The 9,316-nt window shown below is 43.1% G+C and overlaps 1 long non-coding RNA gene across 2 annotated transcripts; it reads left to right on the top strand.

The window, feature by feature from the left end:
• The first annotated feature begins 3,459 nt into the window (after window positions 1-3,459).
• On the top strand, window positions 3,460-5,130 carry LOC119295928. Of its 2 annotated transcripts, XR_005144506.1 has the most exons (3): window positions 3,460-4,522; window positions 4,609-4,677; window positions 4,768-5,130. It is a non-coding gene; the product is annotated as an uncharacterized LOC119295928 (long non-coding RNA). The 2 variants fall into 2 exon arrangements; XR_005144507.1 differs by having other exon boundaries at window positions 4,635-5,130.
• The last annotated feature ends 4,186 nt before the right edge of the window (window positions 5,131-9,316 follow it).

Here is a 9,316-nt window from a genome sequence, read left to right as displayed (position 1 = left end):
ACCACGACGAGTAATTTGGAACGAAGGGAGTACTACCGTACCTAGTAATGGTTTATGAATTTGATATCTACTAGCAGTACCTAGTATCTAGTATCTGAAAGGAGAACTGGAATGGGAAAATGATGAAAGATATAGCAGCAGCGAGGGATGGCGAAATCGCTACAGCTAGTTAATAGTAGCGCGTTCCCAAAAAGTGCTGCTGATATCGTCAACAGTAGTAGCGCGGGTTAGGACCGCGCTACTACTATGAGTTAGCTGTAGCGCCTTATTAGTAGCGCGGCCACCCGCGCTGCTGCTAGCCTAAAAACCCGCGCTGCTGCTAGCCTTTTCCCTAGTAGTGTTTGTGACTCCTTGAACTAGTGCAAGATGTGGAAATTGATTGCACTTGTTGTTTCCAAAATGATATGAGTGAAATATGTTGGCGGAGTCACCCTCAAGAACTCTCTAGTTCTTCTTCTTTGGGATCCACATCATCTTGATGGGAATCCTTGGAGTTGTAGTCGTACTTGATGAAGTAGAACTTGACGTAGTCTTGGGAACCCACTTGACCAAGGCCTTAGGAGCTTCTTGAAATGCATCAATTTCCTCTTAAAGCTTGTCCTTGCCTTTTTGCTTGTGGTCTTGTGGTGGAAGATCATCTTGAGCTTGTGTCCCTTTGAAGGAAGTAGGATCATACTTCTCTTGTTGAGGAACAAACTTCGTCTTGGGGTATTGATCTTCTTTCCACTCAACTCCATTGGCATTGAACTATCATTCAAAACCAACACCTTGGTTCTTCCGGTGCCTTCCTTGCTTGCGTACAATTTCCTCAAATTACTTACTCCCGGCAAGGCTTTTGTAAACACCTTTCTCTATAATTCCCTTCAATAAGCTATTTTCTTGCTCAAGTGTAACTTGGCCAAGAGAATCATTAGTGGAATCAAGAGAACTACTAGAAGCAACAACATTTGATTTAGCATGATTATTGTTACTACTAGAGGAAGAATCCTTCTTGTTCTTGTTAGTGGACTTGACTTGAGGCATGTAAGTATATAAGAGTAAACGCTTGGCAATGTAAGAAGAACTTTTCTTACGGAGATCATCATTGATTGCCTTTAAGAACTCATGCTCTTGCTCAAGATTGAGCTTTTCAAAGCGTAACTTCTCATGAGTCCTTAAAAGTTCTCGACGATCTTCTAAAATAGTTTCATGAGCTAACTTAAGATTGCCTAGTTCTTTAGTTAGAAGCTCAATCTTCTCCTTATCACTATCATTCGTTTTATCTTGATTAGCATGATTATTTGACGTTTCATCATAGTATTCATCACTAGAGTTGGCAACAAGTAGATCATCACCACCTAGCAAGTCATCTTCATCACTATTGAAATCAACATACTCGGGGTGTGTTACCTTTGGGCCTTTAGCCATGAACCATCTTCCAAGTCCTTCATTTGGTGAATCAAATATGTCGTAGCAGTTGGTTGACACAAGTGCTAGACCGACAACACCTTCATCTTGAGTATATTCGGAGTCGGAGTGATAGCTTCTCTCCGAGTGATTGTCGGAGTCGGAGCCGGATACCCATTCACCAACATGAGCTTGATGTCTTCGTTTTGTGTAGCTCCTTGATGACTTGTCCTTCCTTTCTGAATCCTTGCTTTTCCGGAATGTTCTTCGTTCATAACGATCATCTCTACTCCTCCTCTCTCTCTTGGTGGTGATTCTTCTCTTCTACTTCTCCTCTTGGGTGATTCTTCTCTTCTTTTGTGGGGTGCCATACACTCTTTGGAATAGTGTCCGGGTCTCCCATAATTGTAGCAATTGCGCTCTCGACTAGAAGATCTTTTGTCATTGTAGGACCTTGACTTGGAACTTCTTTCTTTCCTTCTAGTCTTGTAGAACTTGTTGAAGTTCTTCACCATTAAGCTCAATTCTTAATTGAAGGTTTGTTTCTCACTTGATGATGTGGGGGCTTCACATGAGGCTTTGTAAGCACCACTTGACTTGTTGTGAAGTTCCTTCTTATCCTTAAGTGACATCTCATGAGCAATAATTCTTCCAATGACTTCCGTTGGCTTGAGATCTTTGTAATTGGGCATCATTTGGATCAATGTGCACACGGTATCATATTTTCCGTCCAAAGCTCTTAGGATCTTCTTGATGATGAATTTGTCGGTCATCTCTTCACTTCCTAAGCCCGCAATCTCATTTGTGATAAGAGCAAGCCTAGAGTACATTTCAGCGACACCTTCACCATCCTTTTTTTTGAACTTGTCAAGCTGACTTTGGAGCACATCCAACTTGGATTCCTTGACGGCGTCGGTACCTTCATGCATATCAATCAAAGTGTCCTAAATTTCCTTTGCATTCTCAAGATGGCTTATTTTGTTGAATTCTTCGGGCCACAATTCATTGAAGAGGATATCACAAGCTTGAGCGTTGTATTGCAGCATCTTCAACTCTTCCGCACTAGCTTCACGGTTTGGTTCTTTCGCATCAAAGAATTCACCTTGCAAGCCAATACACACAATAGCCCAAACGGCGGGGTTAGGTTCAAGAATATGCATTTTCATCTTATGTTTCCAACTAGCAAAATTAGTCCCATCAAAGTAAGGACCTCTACGGTGATAATTTTCCTCGCGAGAGGCCATACTCTACTAGGTTGTGAAACCAAGGCTATGACCACCAAAATCTATGAAAAATCAAAACAAATGAAGACCAAATCTCTGATACCACTTGTAGGATCGAAAGTATGTCTAGATGGGGGGTGATTAGACTACTTGACCAAATAAAAACTTGTCCTTTTCCTAATTTTAGTCTTTGGCTGTTTTTAGCTATCTTAGCACAAGTCAAGCAATTTAAAACCTATAAGAAGGCTGCCCAACTCGTCTCCAAGAAGCTCCCTCGATTTGCTTCGATTTCGTCCGTCAGATCTTGGTCAAACCGGTCTTTTTTGTCTTGGTTGACGTTGGATCTTCGCTGAAATTTTCGGTTCTCATTTTCACCCCGCGGTGAGTTCACAGCGCAGGATGACCTGTGGCGCGGCCTCTTACCTGATTGGCTGGATGACCCGTTTTCGGGTGCCGGGACAGCGTCTTCGCGCGTGCCGCGCGTCGTGGGTGCATTGTCAACTGTTGGTGCGAGCAGATCGTATAATATTTGCACACCTGCCACTACCTGTACCCACAATGACGGGTGGTCCGCGTTGGATCCTGGTCCCAGAAATCCATGGGTTGCTGTTTTCTTTCGCGTGCAGATCCACTGGTTTTGTCTCGTCTCGGATTGGCTAGAGGGGAGAGAGGGGATTGACTGACGCGTAGGCACCCGCCCCTGCACTATGACGGGTGGGTCTCATTGTCTGTTGGTCCCGCACAGCGGTAGGTGGGCTTGTTTTCTTCACGTGTCTATTGGACAGGTCATCTAGCGGGAGATAAAAAATCGCCCTGCACCGTGCGCGACGTGCATAGGGACGTGCGTCCCATGCCCTTGTCCCACGCCGCGTTCAATCCCCACACAAATCCTGGGCTTCTTTCTCCCAATCCGCGCAGCCGCCGCGCCCGGCACCCCTCTCTCCTCCCGGAAGCCTCCGTCTGCGAGGTCATACCACTGCCGGGGTGTCGCGCAAGAGGTCAGGGTCCCGCCGCCACCGCGAGCCATGGGACGCCCGTTGGTGAGCCCCCGTGCGGGGAGCACAGCCGACGGGGAGCACGGTGTCAACAAGCCACGATGAGGTAGAGTTTTCTCACTAGGGTGGAGGAGCAGGGGAGGGCCGGGAGGCCGCCGGTCGGGGAGCAGCGAGCCCCGAGCTCTAGGCGCCGCACGCATTGCGGGACGGAGAAGAGGTCGGCGTGGGGCGCAAGGAGCAGCAGGGGAAGAATGGTGGGGCTTTCATCTCCTCTCTCGTCGCCACTCCTGCTACCTCGCCCCTGGTACTCGCTCGGCCGGCGTATGGGCGGCGGCTGGGACGTTGGCCCTCGGCACAAACTCGACGCCCGAATCTAGCTGACGAGCCCCGTGGGCCGTGGTTGGTTTCTCCTCCTACCTCCAGATCCCCTCTTGCTCACTCTCTTCTCCCCATATTTCCATCTGTTGTTTGCGTTCCTTCAGTTTGCAGGTATTGTGGGAAGCAAATGTACGTGGGTGAGTTATTTATTTTGTGTGAAGGTCTCTTCCATGCTGGTCTATCTATTCCTTGACGCTCTCTGTTCATGACTGACACTGTTCTTGTTTTATCTTTTTTACCTTTGCACGGAGCTGTTCTAATCTCTCCCTCGAGTTAAGTTTGCTGGGCAATGGCTTACTCCTATCATGTTTTTTTAGTTTGACCGAGGTGTACCTGGACGAACAAGGAACGTCCCAGCCACTGGCACCCTACTTTGTTTTCTGATTTTTTTGGTCTTTGAGTTGATTTGGTTGTGTGGCTGTGCTAGCGATCCAGGTGGGTTGGGTTGCTGTTTGGTTGGAGATGTTGGTGCTGTTTGAGACGCCCACTGGGTTCTCCGTTTTCCAGGTTCTGAATGAGGGCAAGCTCGACAAGACCGAGGTGAGTGCTCGCGGTCGCCTAAGATCTTGGTTTGTTTTGAATTACTCACATTTAATCCGATCTCTGCCTGTTTCCTGGACCGACAGAGCTTTGTGTTCATCTTTGTCCGTAGGATCTATGGAAGGAGTTCACCACGTCAGAACTCCGCGAGAAAGGTTTCTGCTTAATTTCTTATTCTTTTGCCCGCAAAATAGCTGCTCTTTTCCAAACACATAGTGAATGATCTATCTATCCCATTATAATAGTGCAAGTCAGCAAAAGCCCTTTATCTGAATGAGCAAGAATCTGTGGTGTGCCCCAGAGCTATATGTCCCGTCTCCAAATGTTTAAAAAGGTTATTTGTATGGATATTATCTTGATGATAAAGAAGGACCACAAGATGATGCAGATGAACATGTCTGCTGCCAGTACTGGCGTTTTTGTTTATGCACTGATGATTATAATTCCATAATTTGTAATGATTTTGTGCTTATGTACAGAAGATTGACAATAATGATTTTCTGCGTGACATTGCTACTAGAAAGTGTGATGCATATATTGTATGCGTTTATGTACTGAAGATTAAGTTTTCTGAATTTATATGAATAGTCGGATGTTAGTGCTGTGCATATGCATTTCATACGAAAGCACTCTGTTTTATATATTAAAAATGCTAGCCTATATATACCAGAAATGTACGTATCTGAATTGCGGAGCCTGTTTGTACTAGATCCGTCTGAATGTACGTATGCGGCAGCAGTGTTAGTAGGACTGAACTTTGATGCTTACCTGAATTTATGTTGACTGAGACCTGGATTGTACTGAATCCTTCTGAAACATGAATCTGTATGAGTGTGTGTGTACAGCAGCAGCGTTAATGGGACTGATCTTCGATTTTTCTTAGACTGAACTTTGTTCACTGTCTCTATACATTGTACTGAACTTGAATGAACTCTGTACTTATTTAACTTCGAGCCATCTGTCTAAAACCTCGACGTGCTATTTTCAAAGACCGTAGGAAGTTTTCCGCATATATACACATGCAGGCGAGTGGCTTGTGTGGACGTGGCATGCCACATGGCTCGTGCGGGTGAACTTTGTAGTCATTTGTTACACCAGACAAGTTAGCGTATGATTTTTCTGGACTTTTCAGAATTATGTATAAAGCTGTTAAATTTGTGCAAGTTGTTGTACCGCGGGTGTAATTAACTCTTAATTTTTTGATAGTGATGATTATTTCGCTCTCAGGAAAATGCTATGGAAGAATCTATTGAGCCTGTTCTTGAAAAACTTCTGCATGTGGCCAAAGATGTGGTAGCAAAGCTATAGCCTTTAAATTGTCATTAGATTTGTTCTTTGTTCAGTTTGTTGTTTTCTTAGCTTAATATTCTTTCTGGGTATGCAGACTTCAAATGAAGTGAACCAATGCATAAATGTTTTGTTGGCAAAAGATCCTTCCAGATATCTTGTTGTACAAATAATTTCTCTTTATGTATCATTGTTACTTTTGTTTCTGCTTGGTGTATTTAACCTTACTTTTCATGGTCATTGCCTCATTGGTTCTGCTTCTACTGCATGTTGTAGTACCTCTTTTGGCCAGTAATGATGAAAAGATACTCGTTGTGTGTATCATCTGTTTGACAAAGGTATCACATGTACCGAGTGTTCTAAGAGACAATAGACCCTCACTATCCTAGGCAGGTAGCTGTAGTGCACTTGCATTTGTTTCACTTTTAGTTTCTATTGGGAGAAGTTTCATTATTATCAACATAGGCATACAAATTAACCAGTCTCAGAGAATCATCTGACTAACTGAAAAAGGAAAAACAGATTCAAATCATCTATTTGGTAGGGTTGATTTTAATACTCAATGTATTCAATACAGAACTGACAAACAACAAACTGGATTACCTGCAAATTCTTATAAGCCTGAAGTGTGCTAATCCCCTTGAAAGTTAAATATCAAAGCAAGTATCAAAATTCTTATTAGCTCAACCTGAAGTGTTGCTTTGCATCATACTTCTTAATATCAAAGTTAAATGCTATATCTTTTGGATGCCTCCCTTTCTACTGCTGACCATAGGTAATTCTGAGTTGAGTGATAACTATCTTGCATGACCAAATTTCTTATTTTTTTTATTTCCTAATTCATATTCCTTTAACTTCTAATATCAAAGGCAGTTGCATGAGAAACTGGTTCTATGGAAAGCCAAGGTCGCAGGTCGCCAAGTGCCAACTCAATTGTATGAGGATCTGGTTTTCATTTTCTCTCTTCGATATCAAACAATACATGTCCTACAAATCGGAGATTCAGGCAGCCTTGTTGTGGTACAGAGAACTGGTGCATTTTTATAGTTTCTGGAATATGCTTCTAATTCATATTTGCTGGTTCTTTCGGCTTATGATCCATCTGCAGATGAGTCATTACCGTTTCTGTTCACGAGATATATGGACCGCAATGATGATCATATAACAAAATATGGTGGGAAAAGGCTTGGTCTTGCAGTCTACAAGCAGTATGAATTTGTTCAGTTCAAATCCCTGGTCCATCTAGAAAACAGCACTAGGATTAAGGTGTTTTTGCCTTCATATGTGTAAAAAGTGTGTAACACCTATTTGATTTTTCATGATGAATTAGGTGAGCTTGATGGGTGGTACTCTCACTTCTTAGCAAAGAGAATGAAGGGTCAACATTTACGGTCATGTTGCCCCGCACAATTCCTGCAAGAATGTACAGTGATGATCCTGATCACATGCAAAACTCCTGTAACAACACTTTTAGTGAGTACTACATCGGTCTGACTGCTGAAATACCACGCTTCAGAAAAAAAAGGCAAAAATGTTTTATAGCTGAGGCATGGGAAGTATAGACCGAAGAATGTGGTTTACAATTTCCCTTTTGTTAGACCAGCTAAGGTGTTAATTTGTTACTTCATGTCAGCTATGTATATAATCAAGAATCAGGAAAGCATACCAATATATTGCAATTTCAAAACTTAGAAAAATGAGAAGGATGCCCAAACCTACAAATTTGTAACTACTCCCTTCGTTCCTAAATATAAGTCTTTCTAGAGATTTCACAAGTGACTACACTCTAAAATATGTCTGCATACATCCTTATGTTGTAGTCCAGTTGAAATGTCTAAAAAGACTTATATTTAGGAACGGAGGGAGTAAAATTTAGCACTCATGTTGCCACTGGGTCATTCTATCATGTAATGTTCTTATACAAATATGTTTTCTCTTCAAACTCAGATATTTCAGCATGATATCCATAATTGCAACTAAAAAAGTGCTTCCTTAACTGGTCTATGCATGTTATACAAATATGATTTTTTTTCAAACTCAGATTTCTCAATGTGATAAACATATTTTCAATATAGCATGAATTAACAGATGGGTTTTCTACTACCAATATCAAATTAGTCCTTGCAAAATAAAACTATTTTCATCGACAACATGGCTTTAGCGGGTCTCTGCGCCATTTGGCGCAACCGGTCAACTAGTCTTAACACAATTCAAGCAAGCATGCAAAGAGTATATGAGCAGCGGAAAGTAAAGCATGCAACTTTCAAGAATGTAAAGGGAAGGGTTTGGAGGATTCAAACGCAATTTGGAGACACGGTAATTTTTGAGCCGTGGTTCCGATAGGTGGTGCTATCGTACATCCACGTTGATGGAGACTTCAACCCACGAAGGGTAACGGTTGCGCGAGTCCATGGAGGGATCCACCCACGAAGGGTCCACGAAGAATCAACCTTGTCTATCCCACCATGGTCGTCGCCCACGAAGGACTTGCCTCACTAGCGGTAGATCTTCACGAAGTAGGTGATCTCCTTGCCCTTACAAACTCTTTGGTTCAACTCCACAATCTTGTCGGAGGCTCCCAAGTGACACCTAACCAATCTAGGAGACACCACTCTCCAAGAAGTAACAAATGGTGTGTTGATGATGAACTCCTTGCTCTTGTGCTTCAAATGATAGTCTCCCCAACACTCAACTCTCTCTCACAGGATTTGGATTTGGTGGAAAGAAGGTTAGAGTGGAAAGCAACTTGGGGAAGGCTAGAGATCAAGATTCATATGGTAGGAATGGAATATCTTGGCCTCAACACATGAGTAGGTGGTTCCTTCTCAGAAACAGCAAGTTGGAAGTGTAGGTTTGTTCTGATGGCTCTCTCCACGAATGAAGAGGAGGTGGAGGGGTATATATAGCCTCCACACAAAATCTAACCGTTACACACAACTTGCTAAACTCTGTGAGACCGAGTTGGTAAACTCGGTCAGACCGATTCAGCAAATCTAGTGACCGTTAGGATTTTCGGTGGGACTGACATGCAACTCGGTAAGGCCGATGTGATTAGGGTTAGGGCATAACGTAATCTCGGTGAGACTGATTACACAAACTCGATGAGACCGATTTTGGTAATAAGCTAACCATAGAGTTGGTCAGGTAAACTCGATGGGACCGGTTCGCTCATTTCGGTGAGACCGAAATGTTACGAAAAGGAAACAGGGAGTTTATATTGCAATCTCGGTGGGACCGATCGCTCATTTCGGTGGAACCAAAACATTACGAAGGGAAACAAAGAGATTACAACCCCATCTCGGTGAGTCCGAGATCCCTATCAGTGAGACCGATTTGCCTAGGGTTTGTGGCAGTGGCTATGACATCTGAACTCGGTGGCGCCGTATAGAAAGAATCATTGGGGCCAAGTTTGACTTTTGGTTTAGGTCATATGTGGATATGAGAAAGTAGTTGAAGGTTTTGGAGCATATCACTAAGCACTGTAGAGCAAGAAACTAATTAAGCAAC

The sequence above is a fragment of the Triticum dicoccoides genome, chromosome 4B (assembly GCF_002162155.2).
Source record: "Triticum dicoccoides isolate Atlit2015 ecotype Zavitan chromosome 4B, WEW_v2.0, whole genome shotgun sequence".
Classification (NCBI taxonomy): Eukaryota; Viridiplantae; Streptophyta; class Magnoliopsida; order Poales; family Poaceae; genus Triticum; species Triticum dicoccoides.
The sequence above is the reverse complement of the archived record's forward strand: the minus strand, read 5'-3'. Positions and strand labels throughout refer to the sequence as shown.